The following is a 26,951-nucleotide window of genomic DNA, read 5'->3' on the forward strand; positions in this document are numbered from 1 at the left end:
CTTTAATAGTGCCTGGGTTTAACAAAAGTCTTGTAAATTTCCTGAGAATTCCACCGTTGGCTCTAGAGAGTCAGATTCGCCCCAAGTGGGAAGTGGACACAGTGCTATTCATGTTTTCCCACTTCACAAATGGGGACACTGATGGCACAGGGTCCAGTGGACCTCCCTCCCCCACAAAAAAATCAAAACTAAAAACCAGTTTCTTCCACAAACATTTGCTTATGCTGATGTAGATGCCGCAGCCCCGGGGGGGGGGGGGGAGGTGGCCACAGCCCCTGCCTGTGGGAGCACAGGGTCTGCGGGAGGCAGCATATTAGTTACTTAAACACAGGAATGTGTGAACAGGTGGAACAGGTGCGTGGCTGGGGGTCGGGAGAGGCACTTGGAGGATGGAAGGGAGACCGGTGATCCAGGAGGAAGGAGGCCCTGCAAGTGAGGAGCGAGCCTTGTACAGACTTGGCAGGAGAAGCCTTCTTGTTGGAAGCCACTTGGGGAAACCAAGGCTGGCCTCCCCCGCTGGTATACCTGCCCTTCCTCCCAGGGCCCCACCACTCATGGTTTCCTGGTTACCTCTGCATGTCGGCCCTTGGCATCCATCCTGTGCACCCGCTTCCCAGAAGCCAGACAGCCCTGGGCCACACGCCTGGCCTGTTCTCAAAGGTGCTTCCCTCCCCAGCTCCCTGCACCGCCTAAAAAAGGCTTGGAAGCCAGGGGCTGCTACCCATCCAAAATCGGGCTCTGTCATTGTCACCGCAAACTTTCCCGCCAGCCAGAAGAGAAACAGCCCTGGAAGCTACCTCCACACAGGAGCAGCAGCGTCCAGCTGAAGTTCTAGGGATGATGGCAACACTCTTTATCTGTGCTGACCAGCACAGCAGCTGCTTCGCCTCTGTGCTATGAACAGGGCGACAGCACACTTTCTTGTTAGATTGTGCTGAAATACACACAGCATAAATGTGGTACCTTGGCTATTTTTAAGCACGCAGTCAGGGGGCATTAAGGACCTGGCTGTGCAATGGGGATGACCACCATCTACCTCCAGGACTTTCGCATCTGCCCAAACTGAAACTCTGTCCCTATTGAACTCCCCAGCCCCTGCCCACCCCCTGCTCAGCCCCCATAGCTCTGTTTCTGTGAATCTGATGACTCTGGGGACCTCCTGTGAGTGGACTCCTTTGTCCTTTCATGGACATCTGGCTGATTTCACAGAGCAAAATGCCCCAAGGTTCATCTGTGGTGCAGCAGGCACTGGACCCTCCTTTCAGTGGTCGAAAGACATCCCACTGTGAGGACAGCCGAGTACCTTTATCCAGTCATCCATGGGCGGCCACTTAGTTCTACCTTTTGGCTTCTGTGAGCATTGCTGCCCTGAACACGGGTGTACAAAGATTCCTCACATCCCTGCCTTCAATTCTTTCAGACAATGTACCCGCAAGAGGAATTTCAGAATCGGATGCTAATTCTAGTAATCTCTCCATGAGCAGCCGTTCTGTTTTCCACAGTGACAGAACCACTTTGCACTCCAGTTAACAGTGCACAAAAGTTCCCATTTCTCCAGAGGGACTAACTTCTAACTTTATTTCTAACTGTATTAATTCTCTTTTCCAATTTCAATTTTAATTGCCACAGTGACTTCCTGCCTCCTGCATGGAAGAGTGCCGCCTTAGAGAATAAAAATGAACACCTTGCCAAGGCCTCCATGCCCCTGGGGTCCAGTCCCACTGAGCCCTCCCAGCCCGGGGCAGCAGAGTGTTGACACAGGTAGGCTTGGTCCTGCCTCAGAGGCTTTCATCTGCTATTCTAACTAGCTGGAGCACTCTGCCCTTTGTCCCTTCATGACCAGCCCCTTCTCAGCCTTCAGGTCCCAACTTATTACAAAGATCCTCCCAAAGGAAGTTGCCTCTACTTCTCAAACCATGCTCCAACTCATTATCTTATTAAAATCTCCGTAAAGCGTTTATCACTCTTGAAAACTTATCTTGCATTTTTTTAACTTGTTTGTCTAGAGAGGAGTCCTAGGGGCCGGGGTTACTGCACCCACTCCTAAAATAGGTACAGTAGGAGTTCAGGAGTCATCTGCCCAATGCGGGGGGGGGGGGGGCAAAGGAAGGACTTTGGGGAAGACTCCAATTAAGAATTCATCCAAGAATACCCAGTAGGAGACCCACACCAACCCCCTCACCAAGTCCTGAGTATAGCTATCTAAGTGCATATTCTGCCTCTTTAGATGAATCCCAAAAGATTTCAGCACCTCCAATAAGAGCAGGTCTTGGGGGAGAGGACCCACGAGTGTCTCTGAAGGGCTTTTAGGGTCACACAACACCTGAGTCAGGTAAGTAGCATTATCTCCTTTTCACAGAGGCAAGAAGACAGGCCCAGCAGAGAAACAGCAGGATTCCAAAGATGGAATCTCCATCTTTGGATCTGCACCTGACACTCTTGGGTGGGAAGAATGACCAGGGACTACGGTCACCTCCAGGATCCACAAACAGAGGAGCCACAGTCATGCGATGCACTGAGCTTTAGAAATCAGGCACCTTGCCACCTAACAGACAGGCCATGAAGATTTCCTTCGTACACCAATGGCAGTCTTGATTTTCTTGTCCCAAAAATAGGATGGCAACAAGCATCTCCTACATGCTGTTGGGTCTGTTACAAGAACTCAATGGGATGATACGAGAAAAGCACCAGAATTCCAAGAACACCTGCAAATACCTAAATCAACAGGTGTTCATGTCCCTGTGGGAAATGATGTGGCATTTGCTTAGAACCTGCATACCGGCTACTGTGGACCTGAAATCACCTCTGGATGAATTACAATACCCGCACCACTTAGATGCTAGGTGAACAGTTTCGCTGTACTGTTCAGGGAATACCGACAAGAAAAAATGTCTGTCCATGTTCAGGACAGGTGCGTTTTTTTCCTGGCTTGTTTTGACCCACAGTTGGTCGAACAGGGGGGATGTGGGATGTGAGGCTGTGAGAGGCCAACTGCATCACTGTCATTGTCATTATCAGTGTCATCATTAGTACTGATCTGTCGGGGGATCTGAGGGCTGAGATTCAATTGGAGGAAGCAATACATAAGGCAGACAATGATCCAGGGGTCACAAACACTGGCTCTGGCAGAGCACACGAGAGCAGGAAAGAGCCATTTCCTGGGCTGGGGCCCTATCCAAGGGCCGGCTGGCCCTTTCATTCATAAGAATCATCATCAAAGCCCTAATAAAATGACTTCCCAAACACACAAGCCTTCCAGCCTGGACAATGCAAAGGAAGAGCATCCAACACTTGCCAACAAAGCCAGCAGCTGGGCCAAACATCTCCATCACAGGCTGTGCACAAGGTGATTCTGCTTATAGGACATCCTGGAAAGGGCAAGACTACAGTGACAATGGAGGCCACCGAGTGACCACCAGGGCTGGACCCAGGAGGGCACAGGAGGATTTTGGGGTGGGGGCCGTTCCGCATCTTAATGGTGCTGATCATCACCTATGTATCAGGAGGGGAGGAGGAGGAAGGTTGATGAGTGTCACTAAAATACAGTGGGAGGGGCGGAGGAGGTGGGCGTGGCTCAGTGCAGAGCCCTGGCTGGGCGTGGAAGGAGGGCCTAGCTCCATCCCCGGCTCCAAGGAGCCAGGCAAAGAAGAATGCAAGGAGTGAGGAAAGAGGGAGGATCAAGAAGTTCGGGGGGCTGTTGCACAGTAAGGTGAATACAGATAACGACAATGCGCCGCACATGTCGAAATGCTGGAAGGAAGGATTTTGAAAGTTTTCACCATAAATAAGTGAAAAATGTTTGAGGAGATGGATACGGTTCTTCCATTTGTTTTTCTTGCAGAGCTGGGGATGAGCCAAGGGCGGCATCCATGCCAGGCAAGTGCTCTACCTCTGAACCACACACCCTCAGCCCAGGGAGAGAAATATGTTCACCCTGATTTAAACACTACCCAACATACACAGCCATCAAAAGATTATGTGGTATGACATTAATGCGCATAATTTTTATGCTTTTATGTATCTGTTAAAAATAAAATTTTTAAAAATTCACAGAACTTTAAACTAAGGTGGATGAATTTTACCCCATGTAAACTGTACTTTCAAATGAATTAAAAGGGAAAGGATATATGATTCATACATCCTTTTAGAAGGGGCACAAGAAATGAAGAAATGCACCCAATTTGATTTTTGTTTTTTACTATGTACACTACATCTGTGTGTACACTACATCTTTTTTTTTTTTTTTTTTTTTTTTAAGACAGGGTCTTGCTATGTTGCCCAGGCTAGCCTTGATCTTGTGATCCTCCTGCCTCAGCCTCCCTAGGCCTATAAAAATATATTTTGAGAAGCCTCTCCTAGGCAAACAAGAAAATGTTATTGATCAGTGATATGATTCTATTCCAAATATTCCAGCATCAACTGCATAAGAATAGTTGAGAAATCATAAACACCTTATGCAAAGTGTCTTTTTAAAATCATTTTTGCCTCATTCTCCTACACATGAAGAATCAGTATTCCCAGTGCCATTTATTAAAAAGACTGTCTTTTCTCCAATGTGTGTTTTGGCACTTTTGTTGAAGAGCAGATGACTGTAGATGTGTGGGTTTGTCTCTATCTTTGATTCCATACCATTGGTCTATGTATCTGCTTTTATGCCACAACCAGTCCGTTTTTGTTACTTTATCTCTGTAGTATAATTTGAAATCAGATATTGTGATGCCTTTCAGCATTACTTTTTTTGACTTAAAGTTGCTTTGGCTATTCTGGGTCTTTTTTTCTTCCAAATGAATTTTAGGACTTTTTTCTAGTTCTGTGGAGAACATCACTGGCATTTTGGTGGAAATTGCATTAAATCTATTTGTTGCTCTTGGTCATATGGCCATTTTAACATTATTAGTTCTGTCCATCCATGAACATGGGAGGTCTTTCCATGTTCTTGTGTTTTCTTTGATTTCTTTCTTCAATGCTCTCATTGTACAGGTCTTCCACTTTCTTGGTTAGATTTATTCCTAGATATCTTAAAATGTTTTTGAGTGATTGATTTTTGTATATTGACTCGATAACCAGCTACTTTACTAAATTTATTTATGGCCTCTAGATGTCTTCTGGTGTTTTGGGATTTTCTATATATAGGATCATATCATCTGCAGACAGTGATAATTTGACTTCATCCTTTTTAAAATTCCTTTCATTCCCTTCTCTTGCCTAGATAGTTCTCACCCTGCACAAAAGCCAACTCAAAATGGATCAAAGACCTAGGATTCAGACCAGAAACTATGCAACTCCTAGAAGAGATGTAGGGGAATACTCCAGCATATAAGTACAGGCAATAGCTTTTTCAATATTACCCCTGAAGTTCAGGAAATAATGCCAAGAGTTAATACATGGAATGGCATCAAATGAAAAAGCCTCTGCACAGCAAAGGAAATGGTTAAGAATGTGAAGAGACGGCCTACAGAATGGGAGAGACTCTTCGCTAGCTACTCTTCTGACGAAGGACTAATGTCCAGAGCATATAAAGAACTCAGAAAACTTACCACCAAAACCCCAACAATCCAATTAATAAAAGGGCAAATGAACTAAACAGAAGAAATATGAATGATCAACAAATACATGAAAAAATGGTCACTCTCATTAGCAATTAGGAAAATGCAAATCAAAACTACCTGAGATTTCATCTCACTCCAGTCAGAAAGGCAGTCATCCAGAACACAAACAACAATAAATGCAAGGAGAGGATGTGGAGGAAAAGGACACTTTTACACTGTTGGTGGGATTATGAATTAGTGCAAACACAATGGAAGTCAGTGAGGAGACTTCTCAAGAGACTAAGCAGGAGCCACCATGGAGCTACACCATTCCTTGGTATTTATCCTGAAGAATTAGTCATCAAACTACAGTGCTACATTCATACCCATGCTTATAGCAGCACAATTCACAATAGCCAACTGTGGAACCAGCCCAGGTGTCTGGCAATGATAGATAAAGAAAACATGGTGTATATACACAATCGAATTTTATTCATCCATAAAGAATGAAGTTGTGCCATTTGCAGAAAAAGACAGAACTTCAGAGCATTATGTGAAGTGAAATAAGCCAAACTCAGAAAGTCAAGGGTCATACGTTTTCTCTCATATGTGGAAACTAGAGAGGAAAAAGGAAAAGAAAATGGAAGTCAGGTGATCTCATGAAAATTGAAGGGAGATCAGTTAAGTAGGAAGAAAGAGACCAGGGGGAGAAGGAGGCGGGGAAGGGGAAACATGGGGGAATGATGTTCGCAAAATTACTCTGTAATATTCTGTGCATGCGTGAGTAGTAACGATGAATTCCACCACTGTGTACAACCATCATTCACAGATAAAAATATGGAAAGTCATTTTTGCTCTATTACAAAATCACAGGAGCACAGGAGTAGCTCCATTTGAATAAATGCTTTGTTCTTTTATGGACTCTTCAATAAATTGTTGGCAATTCATTTTTCTTTTTTCAGATGCCCCCATGTGATAGATATTGTCATAGATATTTGTGGAAAACAGGAAACCTGTTCTGGTATTGCATAAGCATCCAACATGAGTGACACAGAACTGGCACCCCTGACTTCAACTAATCCAGCCCGGCAATGCTGCCACATCTCCCAGCACTTCCTTCCCTGGGACGTTTTGGAGGATTTTTGTTTCTCTTTTTGGGGGGGTTTTCTTTGTAGCGGGGAGAAAGAGAGGGAGAAAATAGAAATCATCAGAGTGGGAGAAAACAAGGGTTAAATTTGCACAGTTTTCTTTCAGGTAAAATGCAGGTCTTGTGGCCTGCTGAGCTGTAAGGTGTATTTCTTCTGAAGGATTCCAGTCACAGATGTTTCAAATAGCACTGCCAATAAAAAGGGCCTCCAGATATGGGCAGAGGACTTGTGTGATCTTCTTTCCAAGGAATAATAATCCAATTTAAGAACATTCTATAAAATAACTAGCCCATGCTCTTCAGCAGTATCACAGTCATGAAAGACACACACACACACACACACAACAAGCAATTCTATAGACTAAAAGATTAAAGAGAAGTAGCAACTAAAAGCAAAATGTGAACCCCCGCTGAAACTCATGGGGGGGGGGGGAGGACAACATCAGGACCACACTGATGAGATTTACATAAGACTGGATTAAAATGTTGTATGGGCTTTAATTTCCTGATTTTTTTATTATTGTACTGCCATTGTGTAAGGGAATCTTCTTGTTTTGGGGAAAACTCACTAAACAATTAAGGAAGGAGCATAATTGCAAAGGATTCTCCAATGGTCCATGAAAAAATGCATATAAGGTGCACGCATACATACAGAAATAACACGAATAGGGTAAAACGTAAACAATTGAAAGATCCGGGTACAATTCTTAGAACTTATCCGTTTGTTTCTTTTGAAACTACATCAAAATAAAGAGCGATCATCTTGTCAAAAGCAAAGTTAAAAGCTTAAGTAGTAAGAGAAATGAATGCAACGCTGCAGGATAAATAACTTGCACACAGAAATGAAGCGCTTTGATTCCCCCCACCCCCGCGCTTCGTCCCCCTTCTTAAATCAGTTTGGTTTTTCCTAAAAAGCTGTATGGTGAAACAAAATCAAAGACAAAAACTACTCTTTAATGTTTAAATGTTTCCATAGTGTGGCAAACGTCGGTAACATTTTGCTACATTCCTTCCCAAAGTCTGTCGCTTAAATTAAAACAAAAACAAAACAAGCTCAAAATTTATTACTCCAAACATTATTGCTTTCCAGAAATTTCCAAACCACACGGTTACATCATGAGCCTGCCGGCACATTCACAATCGGCCCTTCTTCTCTCCCTAGTGTGAATTTTATAAACTCCTAAAGCAATATACTTTGTTTCCATTCAAAGCCTTTCTCTCCCACGCTGGCCCAGACCCTGACCTCAGAGGTTCGAGTCCCCGGGGCCAAATTCCTCCCCTTGGAATCTAGTAAATGATTTAATGGTGGGTGGGGGCAGGGCCTGAGCTTTTGACAACTGGGTGGTCGGCAGCGCGACCGCAGGAGCGTGCGTTCTTGAAGCAGGGAGGCGCCCCTTTTCCTTCCCTGACAATACGGCACCAGCCCGAGCGAATGCTTTTGGAATTTAGCTGTAGAGCTCTTTGGAGAAATACGGCGCACGCAGAAGCAAAAAAGGCGTGGAGCCCAGGGACCCTCCCCGCGAGGGCGGCCTCACGATTGGTCAGTTTCGCGTACGTACGTGAGAGTGAGTGTGAGCGTGAGTGTGAGTGTGTATGTGTATGTGTGCGCGCGTAAGCGCAGGAGGGCCCAGTGCGAGCTGAGCAGCTCTTCGGAGGAATACACTCCGCGTAAAGGCAGGAAAAGCAGGGAGAACAGTCCCAGAGCGGGGCCTCCTCACCCCAAGACTGATAGAGTGTACGCGTGGGTGGGTGTGTGGGTGTGTGTGGCGACAGGGGCGGGCCCAGTGCAAGCTGCGGACTTCTTCGGAGATCTACAGCGCACACGGACGCCAGGAGAGGGGCGGGGCGGGGGAGGGCCTTCCCGCTAGGGCCATCTCAGGATTGGTCGGTTCCCGGCGGTTGTGCCACGGGAGGCGGGCCCAGGCTTGTGAGGCCCCGCCCCCTCAAGCCTGCGGCGTCCGCGCGCCACAAAGCCGGCGGCGCGTTCTGTTCCTTTCGGTGGAATCCAGGCCGGAGTGCAGCTGCAGCCGCAGCGCCGCCCTCGCGCTCAGCCAATGGGCGGACGTGCTGCAGGGCCCTGGCCCCACCCCCAGCGGGGCTGCTCTCGCCAGACCCGCGCTCAATGGAGCAGTGCCGCGCCGCACTTCTCGCCGGGGCTCGGGGAGGGCCTCTCCCGAGTGCAGACCGTGCAAGGAGCACCTACGACGCATGGTACTTTGAAAAAAAGCTAAAGGAGACTACTCAGCTGAGTGTGCATCGAACATCCACCCGAGTGGCTTGGGCTGCGCGTGGCGCTGGGCGTGTGCCCGGGAGGAGATCGGGTCACCGCGTGGCAGCGCCCGGGACTGCCGGAGGGACGCTCTGGCCCCAGGCCTCGCTGGGGAGAGGCCCAGAGAGGGGCAGGACCACACAGCAAAATCCCCCACTGGGGCGGGGATGGGAAAGGAAGGTCCGCATTTTTGGACTCCCCCGGACAGCACGCCCTAATGTGCCGCCCACAATGTGCCCAGAAAGTCAAGGATCGTACTCACAGATACGTTCTTAAATGCCACGTTTTTGGGATGCCCTCTGGCCAGCATTCTCTGCCTGTGAAGAGGCCAAACTTGCGTTCTCTATATATTTGCAATTCCAGTAAACCGAGGCAGCAAATGGGCCTTATCTCACGTAACAACCTCATCCATTCATAAATACACTTTAAAATGTAGTCCTTTTGCAGCATACAATATTCAACCCATATTAGTTAATAAGATCTCACTAACTCCATTATTCAAACAACCACCCCCAATAAAGGGAAAACAGACACAGAAGGGCCAATAATTTGTGGATGCCAATCCAGCCAGAACTCAAACCCTGATCTCTTGAAGAGACAGAGACTGGTAGTATCACTGAGTCACAAGCTGTGAGTTACCTTCATATCTTCATCCTAGTTCACCTCAGTTGGCCCCATCTAGGCACTGGGGGTACATAAATGGATGGGTACCCTGTCCCTGCCCTCCCAGGATACACAGAAGAGATATAGGCCCTACATAAGGGATGAACTTTTGTCTTAGTTGTTACTGCATCCCAGAGTCAAGCATACAGTAGGTTCATGCTAAATTATAGGAAGAAGGAAAAAAAAATGGGGATTAAGTGACCTCCATTTTATCCCAGCAAGAGAGAACAGTCCAGGTAGAAGTGTGAATCCCCAGGGCTGCATCAGGGACCTGCAAACGGTTGATGAAGGGCAAAGTACAGGGAGAAGAGAGGCGCCATCAGGCCATAAAGGAAAGGTGGGGAGCCTAGGGGCTTAGACTTTGTGCCACCCCCACCCTGGGAGGAGCCAGAGAAGAACTTCCAGTAGGAAGGACACCAGCAGATCCACATTTGGGGGCAGCTTTTGTGACTCTGGTGGGTAGACCAGAAGACATCAGGGAAAGGAGGAAGAGGCCGGCCTAGGTAGCCATCTGGACTTACCCGCTGGAGGACACCCAGGCTTTTACCTTGGATATCTGAACACAACTCAGGAGGGTAAAGAAGTGTGGAGTCCAGGTCATCAGTGCTGGAGAGCCAGGTGTCTACACAAAACTGCATGTTTGCGGTTGCCAAGTCACAATTAAGCCACCCAGCCTGCTCCGAAAATTCACTCTTGCAAAGGTGTAAGGGCCCTGGGGTTGTTTTGCACATTCTTGACATTTTCCTGATTTGTGTATATAATACAACATTTCAACCAACTAACTATAGGAATAACTTTTAAAGTTGCTGTCTTTCAATTTATTTATGTCTTCTGCTACTTGAGTCAATATGCATTTTACATGCTATATAGAAATTAAGGATAGCGAGAGAGTGCAAGTGACCAGATACAGGGAGAACTGTTTTCAGGGGCAAATTCGGAGTATCGATTTCTCACAACTGGAAACAAGCTAAATAAAATTAGCACTTAAGTCCATATATGAAGTTACTTTGGTAAGTTTTCAGATTATTAGCAAAGTTCTGCTTATGATTTTTTAGTGGATTTTAAGTTACATCTCCGTTTTCATTCTTAATTTTATATACAATATTTGTTCTGTCCATCTCCCTCCCTCATTTTTCTCACATCATTTGATTGATTCTTGTCTAAGTTGGTAGTCACTAGCCACATGTGGCCACCAAGGACTAGAATCTTGGCTAGTATGGCCAAGGAAGCAAATCTTCAACTTAATTTTCATTAAAGGCAGCACAGCTCTAGAAGATTCATTCTTGAATTTGTCAGTTGTTTTCAGTCAGTTCATCCCTGCTGATTTATTATTTCCTTCCTCCTGTATAGGCTGATTTCATTATTCACTGTCTCATTTTTGTGATTTCTCAACATCATTTAAAACTCTGCATTCATCTCCACAGTCACACCTTCATTGTCTTAGAATAATCTACACTTCCAGTGCCTTGATCCCCCTTGATCAAAGTTGAAAGATCTTGAGTTGTTTTTGTTGTTTTAAGTGATAGAGCGGTCTGCGGCAGTCTTGCATGCTTGTCTGGTTAAGCTTTTAAAAATTAATTTCTGGGGCTGGGGTTGTGGCTCCGTGGTAGAGTGCATGCCTAGCATGTGTGAGGCACTGGGTTCAATTCTCAAACCACATATAAATAAATGAGTAAAATAAAGATCTATCAACATCTAAAAAAATATTTTAAAGAACTAATTTTTAATTATGCTTAGTGGTAGCCAAAGATTAGGGTCAGTGCAGGGTCTGTTTTTTGGAATGTATTGGGCATTTTTTTTTTTAATTTAACAGATGATTAATTTGTCTAAATATTCCAAGAGTGCTTTAAAATGTGTATTGTTCGCTTGGTGCAAAGTTCAGCCCATATCTGTTCACCACCATCTCATTAACCTCATTAGTCCAACTCTCTGTCGTCTGAGTTTAACCTACATGATCAAGGCTGTGCTGGGACCTCCTGGAGCTCTCCGCTTTTCTCCTTTTGCATTTCCAACCATCTTCTCTCTGAAGTGTGCTTCTATTCTAGTTGATGCCCCTTCCAAAGTTGCAGGTTCTCCTTTTCTCCCTGATAACACCTTGTGCCTTGAATTCTTGGCTTCTCTTTCTCTGTGTTTAGCTCCGTGTTGAGGTTTTCTGTGTCACTGCTGGAATTAGGTATGACAACTTCCTAGTGGTGGGAGGGAGAGGACGGCAGCCTCCATGGGAATAGGGAAGTACGAATGGAGAATAACAGTCCCTGTGCAAATAATAGTCTGAAATCCGTCCCTGTGCAGGGTCTGTGCGAGGAGAGTTTCCGTGGGGACAACCTCAACCATAAAAAGTTCCACTCACATGACTGATGGCTTTCCAATAACAAGTACATGGTAGTCTCAGATACACGTCAAGAGATAACGGTGTTCCAGGGCTGCTGTGCACACGAGCTGGCAGTCTTGCGTTTGTGGACAGGGAATGGAGAAAATTCCCTCAGCTCCTCAAGGGCAAAAATCAACATTGAAATGTACTGAATTTCTATAGAGACTCCATGAAACAGAACCATAAGTCAGAAAGAAAATACACCTATTGCAAATTCCATGGTGACAAAAGGGAGACAGCTTTTTTTGGCTTATTTCCTGGTTGAGTTGGCTCCTAAAGCCAAAATGACTGTTTTCTTCTCTACTGTAGAAGAAAAGAGGCTCTGTGCGCATCCCCTAGCCCGCAGCCTGTGTTCCTGGGGGCACCTACCATATGTATAGTGATGGTGTTCCCTGATTGGGGCAAAACCCATTTCCCGGCCATGTTTATTTCAACTAGAGAAAAGAACGTGTTTGCCCCTTTGCCTCTGGATCCTCCGACTTCTCCAGTTACTCAGATCCACTTCACAGCTCTCCAGCTACCTGAGCAAGCAGCTCTTACACCTGAAACTTCCTGGCTCCACCTCCACTTACGCTGCTGAGAGCTCCAGTGCACAAAAGAGAATGCAAAAAGAAAAACAAAGCCTGCAGATGCCTCCTCATCAGGCTGGAGCGTTTCAACGCCTGCTGAGAAGAAAGTGCGTTGATAAAAAGTGTATTCTTTTACATGAATACTGCAACCACAAAGAAATCGTGTTTCCCAAACCAAGGTCAGCAATGACCACGCCCTCACCCTCCTGTCGGGATTTATTCAGAGGGAGGTTTTCTCTGCACCATGGACCTGCCCTGGAAACCCTTTCCACCTTTACAGACAGGCTGTCGGGTGTAGTCTTAGTTTTTTAATTAAAAAGTTTAATAGGCAGCAAACCATGTGCTGTTGCTGTCCCCCATCACTGAGCACTATCCAGTGGATTTAGTCAAGCTACAAAGTGGCAGGTTCCAGATACAAGCTGGTAACTGCAACTGTTCCCCAGCCTGAAAGGGAGACACAGAAAAACAGGTGCAGGGTGCCCAAGGAAGTTTAGTGACAAACTGTAACCCTGCTCTAAGCCTGGGCTGTTAATTTCTTCAGCAAGTTACTCTATCAAAGCCAAAATGTTGCTTTCTTGCATTCAACAGCAAATGCAGACAGATAAACGTCAATGTAATGGCTGAGCCTCTATCCTTGCTATGCAAGCAAGCTAAGGGACAGATGGACAGTCAATCACACCTCCCAGGCTCCCAGCGCCAGGCCTGGGGTGGGAACCAGAGCATGGATCAGAGAAATTCTACCCCTGCTGCTCTCCTAAGGCTCTGTCATCAAACCTGGAATCCACCCCTTCCTTAATCACCAGAGAGTGGGGTGCCCGGAACAATGGAGTCAGGCAGACCCGGACATAGAGCAGATGCTTGCACTTCCTGAAAACAGGACTGTTCTCTGCACCTCAATTTCCATATACACAGAAGAACTGTAACAGTACTGGACTGGTGTGAGTCCCGGAATGCAATGAAGCAGGACACTTGTCCAACACGGCATCCCTCAGCCTGGATTCCTCCACAGAGGAGTGCTAACAACCTCCTCTATCCCCTGGGGCAGGAGCAGTTGGATGGACCAAGTGCCCAGATTTCAGGTACACACCAAGCATCTTTCATTTCCTTCTGCTTGAGGTTTTCTTGGGGAAACCGTGTCTATTTCCACTTTTGTGGGCTACTCCTAAATCAGCCCTGATTGGTCTTTCTGGTGGCCTGAACTGGTAACCAGTGCTGGAAATCCATCCCCACTACACTCCATTCAGCAAATGCAAACACATACTGGCTCTATGCCAGGCGTGGAAATGACCCCAACTGTCTGTGCCCCCAGGACCCACAATCAAGCCCAGAAAGGTGGCAGGCAGCTCTGCACGTCCACTCAGAACAACCCACAATCTCTTCTTGTCCCCGCCCACCTTCCACTCATCTCTTCCCCAAAAAGTAACAGCCCAAAGAGTCATCAAGGATCTAAATAAAACAAGCAACCTGCTCTTTTCTGAACCCCTAATACCATGTCGTAAAATGACCACAATTCCCAATGACACCTACATGCCCTTTGAAACCACTTGGAAACTTCTAGAAGGGCTCACCCACCATAGTAGAACATTCAGGCTTGAAAGGAAAAACACAAAATGCCCAATTTTCCTCTCAGAAATCAAGATTTAATAGCCTCCTAAGAAAACCATAATTTGAGGGCGATTGAGAAGGCTCTTCCCAGAGGCCTGTGATTATGGGATGTTGGAAAAGTTGGGAACGTGAGCCTCGAGTGAATCTGGGCTCAAACTGAAATGAGTTGAGACCAAAGCAGGAGGTGTAGCTAAGTTCACACACACAAACCAACAGGCTCAAGGAAGTCAGAGAGCAGGAAATTCTCACAGAGAGAAATAAAGCTGCAGCCTCAACTAAAACACATCCGCCCTCTGGGGCAAAGACAGCATCCCCCTCTGAGGTACCACTGATCCTGTGCCACACAACCCTTATGTGGCCACCAGGAGGAACTGCCAGCTCAGCCTTCCTGAGCAGACTCCTCACACCCACTTCCACTTCACCTTGAGTTTTCCCCTTTGAAGTCCAAAGATCAAAGGCACTCCTTGGTTCTCACATTTGAAACCCCCTCCAAATTTCCTTCCTATGCTTCCTCACCACCACCCCCCCCCCGTGCCCCATTATTCAGAGTCCCACAGGATGCAGAGATAAAATTTAATGCACTTCCCTTAGCAACCAAAAAAAAAAAATTCTTGGAAAATTAAACAGTAATATCCAAATAGAAACTTTACTTTAGAAAAATGGGGTCTAACGCGCACACATATACCGAGTGTTATAACCTTGACCAGCTTCAGAGAAAACAGTTCTCAGGCATGTGAGAAACCAGCAGCAGGATTCCATGGAAACGGGTGGGAGGGGCCAAGATAAGCCCAGTGCACCATGCAAGAGCCAGGACCCCTCCAGGAGAGCTCCAGAAGAGGGAGCAGCCACAAGTCCGAAAAGCTGGCCTGAGAGCACCTCCACGTGAGGCCTGGCCCTCCTCGGCCCCACTTGTACTGCGTCTATGGCCCGTGGTCAGAAGCTAAGATCAGAGAATCAGACAGATCCAAGGTGGACTCTGCCTGACGCTGGGACGCACTGACCGAAGTCTCCGTTTCCCTGAGCCTTTCTTAAATGGAGAAGCATTAGACCACCTACCTTGAAGGACTGGTGCAAGGGGCCACAGCAGGAGGTGGCTCTCTGCCAGGTATGAGGCCCTTCCCATCTCAAAGACGCAATGAGCTGGTGAGCCCTGACTCCTCGTCACTTCTACATCTGAAGGGAATGGGAACTAGCATTGCTGAGACCTTCCTCTGAGCTAGGTAATGTCACTTCATCACTGTCCTCACCGTACCCACCAGCCAGGCAGCACGCAAGCCTCACTGGGCTCCCTAGCCCTGCAGACAAATTTAAGTGAACGGTAATTAAAATTTGCAGCACATGTTTTTATGGCAAGTGCCAGACAAAGTCCACAATCCTCTGTGGACTAAAGTAATAATGCTGGCCACCAGTGTCCCTAAATTCTGTGCACAAATCAGTTGGACAACGAAATCCATTCCTTAAAATCACCAGGCTTACCTTTGCCACCTCAGCAGCTTGGCCTGTGCAGAAGTCACTGCCACCAGGTCCTCGCGCCATGGCTTCCCTTTTGTCCTCCTGGTCTAGCCTCAGAGGGGCTCCCCCGGCACCCTATCCCGAGGCAGCCCTTGCCTCCTGCCTCAGCCTGTCATCCTGACATAGTTCTTCAGTGGACTTCAAGGACACCTGACATGATCCTGTCCATCTGCTCACAGGTGTGTTTCCTGGGCTCCACACACCCTGTGGAGTGTGCAGGCTGCCCGTGGCTTTTATTCCCTGCAGACCCCAAAGTCCAGGACAAAGCCCGACTGTACAAATGGTGACTCCTGCCGTCAATGATGTCCTCACCTAGGCGGAGTTCTTCCAGCCCAAAGGGAGCCTGGGACAAGTCACTGAGTGTGGAAGCCTGGGACAAAACTAAGGCTGCACAGGCAGCTGGCTGGCCACCGGCGACACCAGGTGTCAGCCTCTGCTATAATCTAGGAAATGAAGTACAGTCCATTTTGCCACAGAGAACACATGTGTTACTACAAATCCCTTCCTTTATGTGAAAAACGGATTAGCACACAGCACCCAAATGCATCATTAATGACATAAAAAGACAGGACTCCAATAGAAATAGTCGCACGGTTTTTACAGGTTAAATGGTTTAGAAATACATAACCATTCCAAACATAAGACCCCTTGACCTTGAAAAGGGCCCCAAGTTTGTGGAGGGAGAGGGTGGCCAAGTGCAGCCCAACCTGAGACTGGGAGCAGGCGCCTGGCGATCCACCCACACGCCACTTTCAGGAAGGTGCCAGTCCTCCAAGCAGCCTTGCCAGACCGGCGAACGGCGACGCCCACCTGCCCCACGCAGCCTGTGAGAGCCACACATTTATTTGAAACCTCCAGCTTCCGCCCCTACATGTGTGCAAACATTGAAATCAACTCCATAAAAGTCGTGTATCTAACTCCATTGAAGAGCCACGTGGGTTTCAGGATAAAAATAACTTGAAAGCATACAGGTTAAAAATAAAGACTGTGCTCCACGCCCCCCACCCCATCCTTGAATCCTGCTTCCTCCGCCCTATTCCACCGCAAAGGGCAAGGTTCTCCAGTGTGCTCAGCACTCGGGGAAATCGCCCCAAAGTCAAAGTGTCGGGGCCACCAGCGAAGGGCTGTCCCGGCAATGCTGTCCATAATGACAAAGGGCTGGAAACGTCCGTTGATTGAGGACTAGATAAATCGATGGTCACAAATGGACACGGTCGTAAAAGAAAATGCAATTCACAATGATGTCCAAGACGTACTACTGAGGGAGGAAGTCAGGGAGTAGCGCAGCAAGAAAGCGAGAAAAAGCTAAAAAGGAAGCGGGCAGGTGCTCGTGGCGTCTGTGCGCAGGCCGTGCACGGGCCTCCCAGGGACAAGAATCTGCAAGGGCCGGGGCCTCTGAGGGAGGATGCTGGCATGAAAGGGCCTTTTGTACTTTCCCTTGTGTTTTGTAAATGTTTTGACCCTTACACACATATATATGCCCTTTGTTCAAAAAACCAGGACGAACGGAAAAGCAAAGTGGTCTATACCCACAACGCAGAGCATTCAGACAAACAGAAAGGAGGTCCTGACCCACGCCACCCCACGGATGGAGCCTAGCACACTGTGCACAGTGAGGTGAGCCAGGCCCAAAGGGACACAGGGCAGGACCCACCCAGGAGGCCACCGGAGTCTCAGCGCCACAGAGACAGGAAGCAGCAAGTGTCCAGGTCCTGATCCTGTGGCCGTCATTTCATTCAAGAACTTAAAAGCTAAAAGGAAACAGGGCTATTTCCTTTCCATAAAGAAATTAAGAGGAGAAATTCAGTTCCCTTGAAACACACACAGATTTAGGAAATTGGCAAATACCTAAAAGCCAGGAAAGTGTGAATTCTGAAGAGTTTTAATTATTCCAGTTCAAGTCTTGGCTCGGCCATCTGCTCACCGTGTGACCACCAGAGGGGAACTTAAACTCTGGTCCTCAGTTTCCCTATTTGCCACATGATCTGAGGAAACTACCCAGGTTCTTAGTGCAGGAGCCAGGAGGAGGGAGGAGGCGCTTGCTCTGGGCACATTTAAGGCAGCAGCCAGTCAGTCATCCAGATAAATGCTATTTCTGTGTAATTTTTTTTTAAATCAAAATTCAGGCCAAAAAAATCCATGATGCATAAAATATCAAAATTTTGTTCACTGTGGGTGTTCTAGCACTCACTTTGATTTTTAAAAATAAGACATTAGGACGGGGATGTAGCTCAGCGGCAGAGTGTGTGCTTAGCATGCACAAGGCCCAGGAATGGATCCCCAGCACAAAAAAAAAAAAAAATTAAATCAAACAGACCCAGTATTAAAGTGCTGGTGAACTTTGTGGTGCTTCCTTAAACACCATGCCTAAAGCTCCCATCCAGGGATATTGGTCAGACTGCTCTTGATAAACCCAAGCAATTCGGAGGTTTGGGGGTGTCGCCTTGGGCTAAGCTTATTGGTTTACTGAGCAATAAGCTGAATTTGGTTTTCAGGAGGTGACCCTGTCCTCCAGCTGCCAGCACTTCTGTTCCAGGTAAAGATTTTATTCCATCCTTGGCTTTTCCAAGGGAGCCAGTCTTTGAAAAGGACATTTGTTCCAGCCAACATTTTTAATGACCCAGGTCTTCTGGAGCCAGGTGAGTTCCGGATTTTATTATGAGTAACAAATTAAATTGACCAACAACAAAAGCCAAGTGCCCAGTCGAGTGACCCCTCATGAACCAAAACATGCACAACTATACTTCCACGGGTCAGGGTAAAGAGAAGCAGGTGCTGCCTCTCCCACAGACAGAAGCCAGGGAGCCAGCACTGCAGAGTAGGAATGTCCCCCAGTGCATCTGGAACAGTCCACAAAGCTTATCGAGGGAGATGCTCTGGGCAAGAGGCAACACTTCCTCTGCCAAGCAGAGCTTTGGAGGGGTTCATCTAGGGCAGCCCCCATCCCCAACCCCGGTTTCTTCCTTTATCCTTGTCAGTTCCATGCTTGGCAACCCTGGGCAGTTTCCCATGTCACAGACTCAGCAGTAAAGATCTGGGATGGACAACTCCAACATCACTGTTGTTTGAGAGGTGCATTTCTTGATTGATTTCAGCACTGTGGACATTTGGAATCAGATGATCTCAGTGGTGACAACGGTCCTGGGCTCTGCAGGGTGCCCAGCAGCATCCCTGGTCTTTACTCACTATGTGCCAGTAGAATCCCTTAATTGGGACAACTAAAAATGTCCCAGACGTCTCCAGAATCACCCTTGGGTGAGAACCATCACGTTAGACAGAAACCGTTGGTGAAGGGGGAGATCACGAGCGCAGAAGGAGCAGAAATAGCATCTGTCCATCAGACTCTGGGCTCCGCTGCCCAGGCTTCCTGTAGTCACACTGCGATTTCTAGTCATCCCAGAACCCCGAGCCCTGAGACTCCAGCTCAGCCCCCAAGGGCACCCGCGTGGCACCCACCACCCCATGCACCTGTCCAGGCTGTGTGGAGGACCTGCCGTGTTGCTGAGCACTTCGACAGCAACAGCAGGCCTGCAGGCATTGACCTCCTGACGCTTCCAGCGTGACGGTTGGACAGACTCAGAGAGGCATTTCCATTTGCTTCTCTGCCACCCTCAGCCTGAGCCCCTGGTGAACTCTTGCAGCACGGGAGGTTCCCAGCCCATCCACAAGGGTTTAGAACACGAGGCCTGCAACAAAGGTAGAGGAGGCTTAAACTTCTACGGGCACGACAGAAACCCACTGTCAGTGAAGTGTGCAAAGAATTACTGGTGAGTATCCATTTTCCCTTTGCTTCTCTTACCAAGGAAGGCAGCACTAGATTCTTCCTTTCAGAGTCTTCGTGAATCAGGACGAGAGTGTCTGAAAGGGGATGATTTCAGCAGCCAGCGCCACACAGGGCTTGCACACCTTGACAGCATAGCGCACAGGCTGCTGAAGTTACCCACGGAGAAGGGCAACACCCCGAGCAACCCAAATCCAACAAGGAAAGACTTCAGTCAGAAGAAGTCGAACAGCACGTCAAAGAGTCGGTAGCAAAAGCTCTGACTTCGCTTGGTGCTTTTGGAGTAATTTCTCCTCCTCCCCCTCCTCCTCTTCCTCTCCTTTCTCCTCCTCCTCTTTTCTTTTGGGTACCAGGGATTGAACCCTGGGGAGCTCTGCCACTGAGCTACACACCTAACCCTTTTCATTTTTTATTTTGAGATGGGGTCTTGCTAAGTTTCTAAGGTTGGCCTCAAACCTGTGATCCTCGTGCCTCAGCCTCCTAGCTGCTGGGACCACCAGTTTGCGCTACTGCGCCCAGCTGGAGCAATTGCATATGCCATCTTTTATTCCATTCCCCAGGGTTGTTTTGAGGAACAAGTTGGGTTATCTGGTTTTACAGAGACAGTCTAGACCAGGGGTGGGGGTGCAAGAGCAAGGCTTTCTACTCTGTGTGTTATGGAACATCCTTTTGCTACCTGAGATCTGGACATACCTGTGCAAGGTGCCTAGGCAAACCTGGGATTTAAGACTCAGAACCATCCACGGAAAATGGATCAGCACAATGTGATTCATCCTTAGAAAGGAAAATCATTCTGACTCATGCCACGGTGCAGATGCACCTTGAGAACATCAGGCTCACTGAAATCAGCCAGTCACAGAAGGCCACAGACTGCACGGTTCTCCTCCTGGGAGGTCTCGAGAGCCGTCAGATCCACAGAGACAGGAAGCACCACGGTGGGTGCCAGGGGCTGGGAGGGGATGGGAGACAGTTCTGAACAGGGACAAAGCTTTGGTTTTGAGGATGAGTCAGTTCTGGAGATCGAGGTGGGGACGGCGGCGTAGCCCTGTGAAGGTGCTGCAGCTATTGACCTGCACACTTAGACGTGGATAAAATGGCAAGTTTCACGTTAAGGTTTCAGGACATTTCCAATACTTTTTTAGGTACGGTGTCTAATCTTGAATACTGTTCGAATTGATGGCACATATTACCAGTTTGTGTCTCTGACCTTATAGTGGAATACTATGATTTCTATTATCTTTTTAGATGGCAGTAGTTCATGTTCAATTAGCAAGAAATTCGAATATTTTCTCAGTGTGTTCACATTATTTACTCTTCTTTTTCATTAATGAGATTATCAAACAAGAACAAATCTATTTATTACTCCCATTAGAAATTTATATTTTTTCTTGATGAATTATCACCTTTGGGTGATCTAAAGTTTTTCAGTTGTACTTTGCTTCTCAAGGTTACACTAATTTACCTTGATTTAATTATTACAGTACCCTTTTGTTTCACATTCCAATGATTTTGTGTGTGAATTTTCTTTAAGTTCTTCAATAAATAAACAAATGCTAGGAAAAATAAAAAAATAAAAAATCACTCCAGGAGCAATCATGGTGGCTGGCCCCTCACCAGACATTGCCTGGAGGAGCTACGTGCACTGTCCTGCTGACCACACCTGCTAGGTCCTCTAGGTTATCTTTATTTTTGCAAAGGAAGGATAAGCAGGTTCAGTAACTGGCTCAAGGTCACAGCTGGAGGACGTTGTGGATGGAGCTGGGATTTATAGCCAGAGCTGGGCTCCAGTGTCCTTAACATTCAGTGTCTACACTACGGGATGTTCAAACCGAGGCTTCCTAATGCTTAACTTCTGCTCACACCTCCTGTCTTCCAGGAAATTCTTCCCACTTCTTTTGTGTGTATCTCCAGCACTTCATTTTTGCTCAAGACCACAAGACAACACCTGGGAGTCAAAATGATCCCAGGACACTGCCTCCACCCCAGCAGGTCATACCCTGGAGATGTGGCGAGTTCCACTGGCCTTGGGTGGACAGCTGGAAACACACGGCAGAGACTCCAGGGGCTCCCAAGGGAGTGGAGGGGAGCCTCTGGGAAGACACATGACAGCTGGAGCGAAGAGCTCAATCCTGAGGCCCAGCAGACCAACTTCAAGGGCAAAGCTGAAGTTTAATGGGCAAAGGTGAAGGTGGGCAAGTGAGCTCCCTCCCTGGGCCACACTCAGTTTCCCCATCTGTCAAGGGGGCGGGTGAGGGGTTGATAACCATCCCTACTACTTAGCAGCTGTTCAGAAACTTAAAGGTGCTGAAGTGTCGGAAGCAGCTAGGAAATCTGAAATCCTGGATAAGCAGACCATGCTACCTGACGTCACGTGACCAAGTGAAGCCTGCCCAACAGGCACCAGTACACTCGACGGCCCGTGAGCAGAGGCCAAGGAGGGGTAACGAGCAAGCGGCAGCAAGGTGGACTTCTGTGCCTCTGAGACGCACTCGCGAGGGCCTGAGGCCTGCATGCAGCTCTGGCCACGGCACAAGCACAGCATGCAAGAGGCGCAGGTTCCATCCCCAGCACCACCAGGAAGGTGGGAGTTTAAAAAGGAAACAACAGCTCACATGTAGGAAAGAGACACCCGAACCTTCCCATGCTCACGGGCTGGCCGTCTACATTGCACCGATGAGCTTCCTAACAAATGGCTTTTAAGAAAGACACTTAATGAAGATGATATAGGAAAATAAAATCACTTACTCACCCAAATGGGGTAAAATTCAGTCTAAGAAGCAAGCCAGGTTCAAGAGGAAACGCAAGAGGAACCATCTCCCCAGAGGAAGCAATGCCCTCCCTCCTTCCTCCCCCGGGTCGGGAACCTGGTTTCTTCTGAGGCCTTTTGTGCGTCCCTCCTCCCGGGAGCCTGGTTCAGGTTCCCCCTGTGCCTGCCCTCCATGAACGTGTGCTGAAGAAGGAATCCAGCAGCCGGGAGCCAACCGACGCCTCAGGGGGCCTGGACTTCGACCGCCTGACCAGGGGGAACCGGCTGTTAGCACTGGAGTTAAAAGCTAAAAGGTGTCCCAAGGTCACAGTCATGGAGCAGGCCCAGGTCTCTCTACCCTGGCCCCAGGTCCCCAGGTCCTCCTTCCTCTGGGTGGTGTTTACCAGGACAGACAAAGGCATGGCAGTGGCCCGATTATCCCTATGCAAGATTTCAATGCACTGTCTGGGGATTTTAAATCCGCTGCAGCTAGAACCCACAGACAGCCAATGGGGGTGGAACCATGTTGGAAGATTTGCAAGCACTGCCTTACTTAACCCACTCAGTGATTTGCTAGGCAGGGACTGCTATTTATCCCTCCCACACACACCTTTAAGAAACAGCGTCTCATTATATCGCTCAGGCCAGTCTTGAGCTCCTGGGCTCAAGGGATCCTCCTGCCTCAGCCTCCTGCGGAGCTGGGACTACAGGCATGAACCACTGCACTCAACTATCTCTCTTTTTTATAAAAAGGGAAACAGATGTTAAGCAAATCCCAAGGTCACACAGTAAGGAGATGGTGGAACCAAGGTTCAGACCCAGGGCATGACTTCCAAAATCCACACTCATTTTCAGGAACAAGGGTCAGTGCAGGCCCTCCCTGGCTTCATCCTGATTGTCATATGCATCGAGTGAGGACACCAGGAAAGGTCACAGTCCCTCGTATTTATCCCCTTATGTCACTGTCTATATCTGGTGGAAATTATCACTCTCAAAGCACCACTGCTCTCCCAGACTCCCGGTCCAGGCGGGGCCTCTGGCTGTCCCCACGCCACGGCACCCTCTCCCCACTCCACTCCGGCCTGGCTCGGAAGAGAGCAAGAAAGGCAGGAAGCACGGTGCTTCCCTTAGAGAAGAGAGCACCCTGGAACTACCCACCCCCAGCCTCCCTTTCTGCTCCCCCAGCTTCCGTTCTGCAAAGGTCTTCAAACCACAAGGCCCTACGGTGGGTGGGGGGTCAATGGGCATGAAACGGGTCCTGATCTCAGGGTCCGGCTTAGGGGACAGTGGTGGAGAAGACGGGTACGTGTGTCCCTCAGTGTCCTCGGGTGACGGGTTCCAAGACCCTCATGGGTACCCACAGATGTTCAAGCCCTTCTACAACATGGCGGAGTCTTTGCCTGGAACCTCACGTCCCCTCTGTACGCTGTCAGTCATCTCTGGGTGACTGCAAAACCCCATACCGTGTCACTGCTGCAGACATGGCTGGCCCTTGGCATCACTGAGGGAATGACAAGGGAAAGCCTCCACGTGCTCAGCAGAGACACAGTCTTTTCTCTTCTGAATACGTCTCATCCACAGCTGGTTGAACCCGGAGGTGCAGGACCCAGGGATACAGAGGGTGGGTGTTATTGACCGTTACTCTGAAACCCTAGCCAGCATATTGCTGGGGGTCCTGGGCCTCCCTGACACTCTGGAGACCAGACAGCTCCTGTTTAGGAAGTGGCAGGAAATGAGAGAGGGGCACGGTGGCAGAATACACACCACAGACGGCCAGGAGCCAGTGGGAACAGGGCTCAGGGCTCGGGGGGCAGGGCCCCAGTGTCCGGGGGGCAGGGCCCCAGTGTCCAGGGGGCTGGGAAGGAGCGAGCTGCCACTGTTTGAGGGAGCCCCTGCAGTCCTCCAGGACGCCCAGTGAGGCCACTGGGACCCACGTCCACTATCCCAGCACCCCTGCCCGACCCATCGGCCCTGGCCAGAGACGCACGCAGCGGGGTCTTCCAGGACCAAAGCTGGGTTTTCCCTCTGTCTGTTAGCCATAGCTAACGACCACACATATAAAACCACACAGATTTATTACTTTTTTATAGTTCTGGAGGTGACTAGCCTAAAATGAGTCTTACAGGGCCCAAACACAGGTGTCAGTGGGTGCTGGGGGGTTATCTCTCTAAACAGCCTTCCCTGACCACCCCCCACATCCCTCCTAACCTTAAAAGAATCCCTGTAATGACATCAGGCCCACCCAGATGATCCAGGATAATCCCCCCACCTCCAGATCCTTAACCTAATCACCTTTGCAGAGAGCCTCGTGCAGGGTGAAGCAACATTCACAAGGCATGGACAGGACCTGGACGGGCCTGGGGCACCCACAGCCCCTGCCCAGCATTCGCCGCCCCCAGCCACGGCGCGTCCAGCAGCAATCACCACATGACGTCTCACAAAAAGGCGGCAAAACTGATATGGAGTTCCCACATGTCTTCTACTCAGCTAAGTCTCCAAGCATGACATGGAAACCTGGCATCCAAGAGGCTGCTGGGTGGGACAGTCCCTCCACTTGACCAAGCCTCTCCTACCCAGGTCCTCTCAGCATCCACAATCCAGCCAGCCAGGTCTCCAGGGGCTTCAAGCGGGCCTCCATGGGAGGACTGGGCTGCGCTCAAAGGAGCAAAAGCCTCCGCGGTGCTGCAGGGGAGAGGCTGAAAACCAGTCAGCAAAGACAGACCTGTTCCCAGGGAGCAGGAACACAGGCCAGTGTCCAGAGACTCCAGGACAAGGACCTCGGAGAGAATGAAACACGGCACTGCCATTACGAATGCCATGGATCCAGCGTCTAAAATGCACCCCCGGAGGGCCCGGGGAAGCAGGGGGAGGATACAAGGGGACAATGAGATGTCCTGACATCATGCAGACCCAGATATCAGAGCAATGAAGGTTTCAGCCCGCATGGCCACTTATCCAGGGTGGGACCCAGAACTGTGCAGCAAGCGGAAAAGCTTCTGCATCTTCAAACCTACCACCTTGTCTTCTGGTTTCCTAGGTCAGCGCACAGGACAGGCAAAAACCAGTGCCGGCCGTCATCATTATGTCCCCCCTCGTCCCTCTCTGCCCCGCAGTTGCACAGGGTACAGGGATGGCTTAGTGCTCTGTCTGATGGAACTTTCTGGAACTGTTCTATACCTGCACCATCCAGGTTGGCAGCCACCTGCTAACACTCGGCACATGAAATGTGGTAAACGCAACTAAGCACTGAATTCTGGCCCAAAGCTCAAGTACTTTAAATACAAAAACCGCCCCAGTGGGCATGGTCTGGGCAAGACCCTGTTTCATTTTGACAACTGGCAGTGTGAGGGAGGCAGTCGTGCCGTGGTCCGTCAGGCCTGGGCGTATCACTTCTAGTATCTCGTTCATGCTTTTCAAACTGATTACATATTGAATTGATGATGATTTAGATTCACAGTCATTCCTCAGTGTAGCCAGGGATTGGTTCCCAGACCTTCCCCCCCCCACAAATACAAAATCTGCAAATGCTCAAGTGCCTTTCATAAAGGGATGCATGGAACGCGGTGCTTCCTCCTGTCACTCGGAAGGGTGACTTCAGGTTCTAACAGTGTAAGCTGCTGTGTAAATGGTTGCTACACTGTATCGTTTTGGGAATGAGGACAAGAAAAGACTCCCTCAGCACACATGTGGTTTCTTTTTTCTGAATCTTTTTGATCCGCAGTTGCTTGAATCCATAGATGCAGAAGAATCCACAGATATGAAGGGCCTAGTATACCAAGTGAAATAAAATCTATTGTTAAAGTTAATGATGTGTTTCTTTTGACTTTTTCAACAAGGCCAGTGGGGGCAGCTCAGTGAGACCCCTGTCTCAAAACAAAAAGGGGTGGGTGTCTCTCAGTGGGAGACCATGTGCCTAACTGTGTGAGGGCTGGAAAAAAAAAAAAAAAAAAAACCTTCACAGTCCAATCATGTTCTTACAGTTTGGTCCGACAATATGCAGCGTCTGCCAAATATCACTCAAAAATGAATGAACATCGGAACAAAGCTACCCGGTGTAAGATTCTATGGATGGAACATTCCAAAAAGGCAGACCCAAGTGGCAGAGAACACCAGAGGGGTTGGGTTGTGGGGAGCTGGAGGTAGAAGCAAGGGGTGATTACAGAAGAGGCACTCAGGAATTGGGGTGGCAGTGGCCATTCTATATCCCGGTGGTGTTGGTGGTCACCTGCACACACATTTGTCAAAATCCAATGAACTGTATTCCCATTAAAAGGGTCCTGCTGTTTTTATAAATAAAGTTTTATTGAAACACAGACACGCCATTCATTTCCTTGTCTATAGCCGCATTTATGCTGCAGTAAGAGTGCTGAGTCGTCCTGACAGAGACCATGCAGCCTGCAGAGCCGACAATATTACTGTCTGACTATGAACAGTTTACATGGGGATAGGGTGTGGCCCAGTGGTTAGCCCTTGCTGAGCCTGGAGGCCCTGGGTCCGTCCCCAGCACATACACCCCCCAGAACGGCACAGTCTCTGGGACAACACCGAGCATCAACCCCCTGTCTGCAGATGATTCAACTCCTCCAAGCCACCCCGCCCACGCTGTCCCTGTCTTCTCCCTGGAAGAGGACACTGATGGCCACACTCACTGGACAGGCTATGGTGGAGACCTAGTGGAACAGTGCCCACAAAGGACTCAGCCCTGTGCCCTGCACAGAGCAAGCACCTAACAAACATTCATTGCCACCAGTGTCCTGCTA

The 26,951-nt window shown here is 48.6% G+C and overlaps 1 protein-coding gene across 3 annotated transcripts in view; it reads right to left on the reverse strand.

Annotated features, from left to right (window-relative positions):
- The window catches only part of INSR (insulin receptor), a 123,620-nt gene that overhangs the window by 43,033 nt on the left and 53,636 nt on the right, over positions 1 to 26,951 (reverse strand). The gene's annotated exons all lie outside the window — the stretch shown is intronic.

Source organism: Sciurus vulgaris (genome assembly GCF_902686455.1).
Source record: "Sciurus vulgaris genome assembly, chromosome: 16".
Taxonomy (NCBI): domain Eukaryota; kingdom Metazoa; phylum Chordata; class Mammalia; order Rodentia; family Sciuridae; genus Sciurus; species Sciurus vulgaris.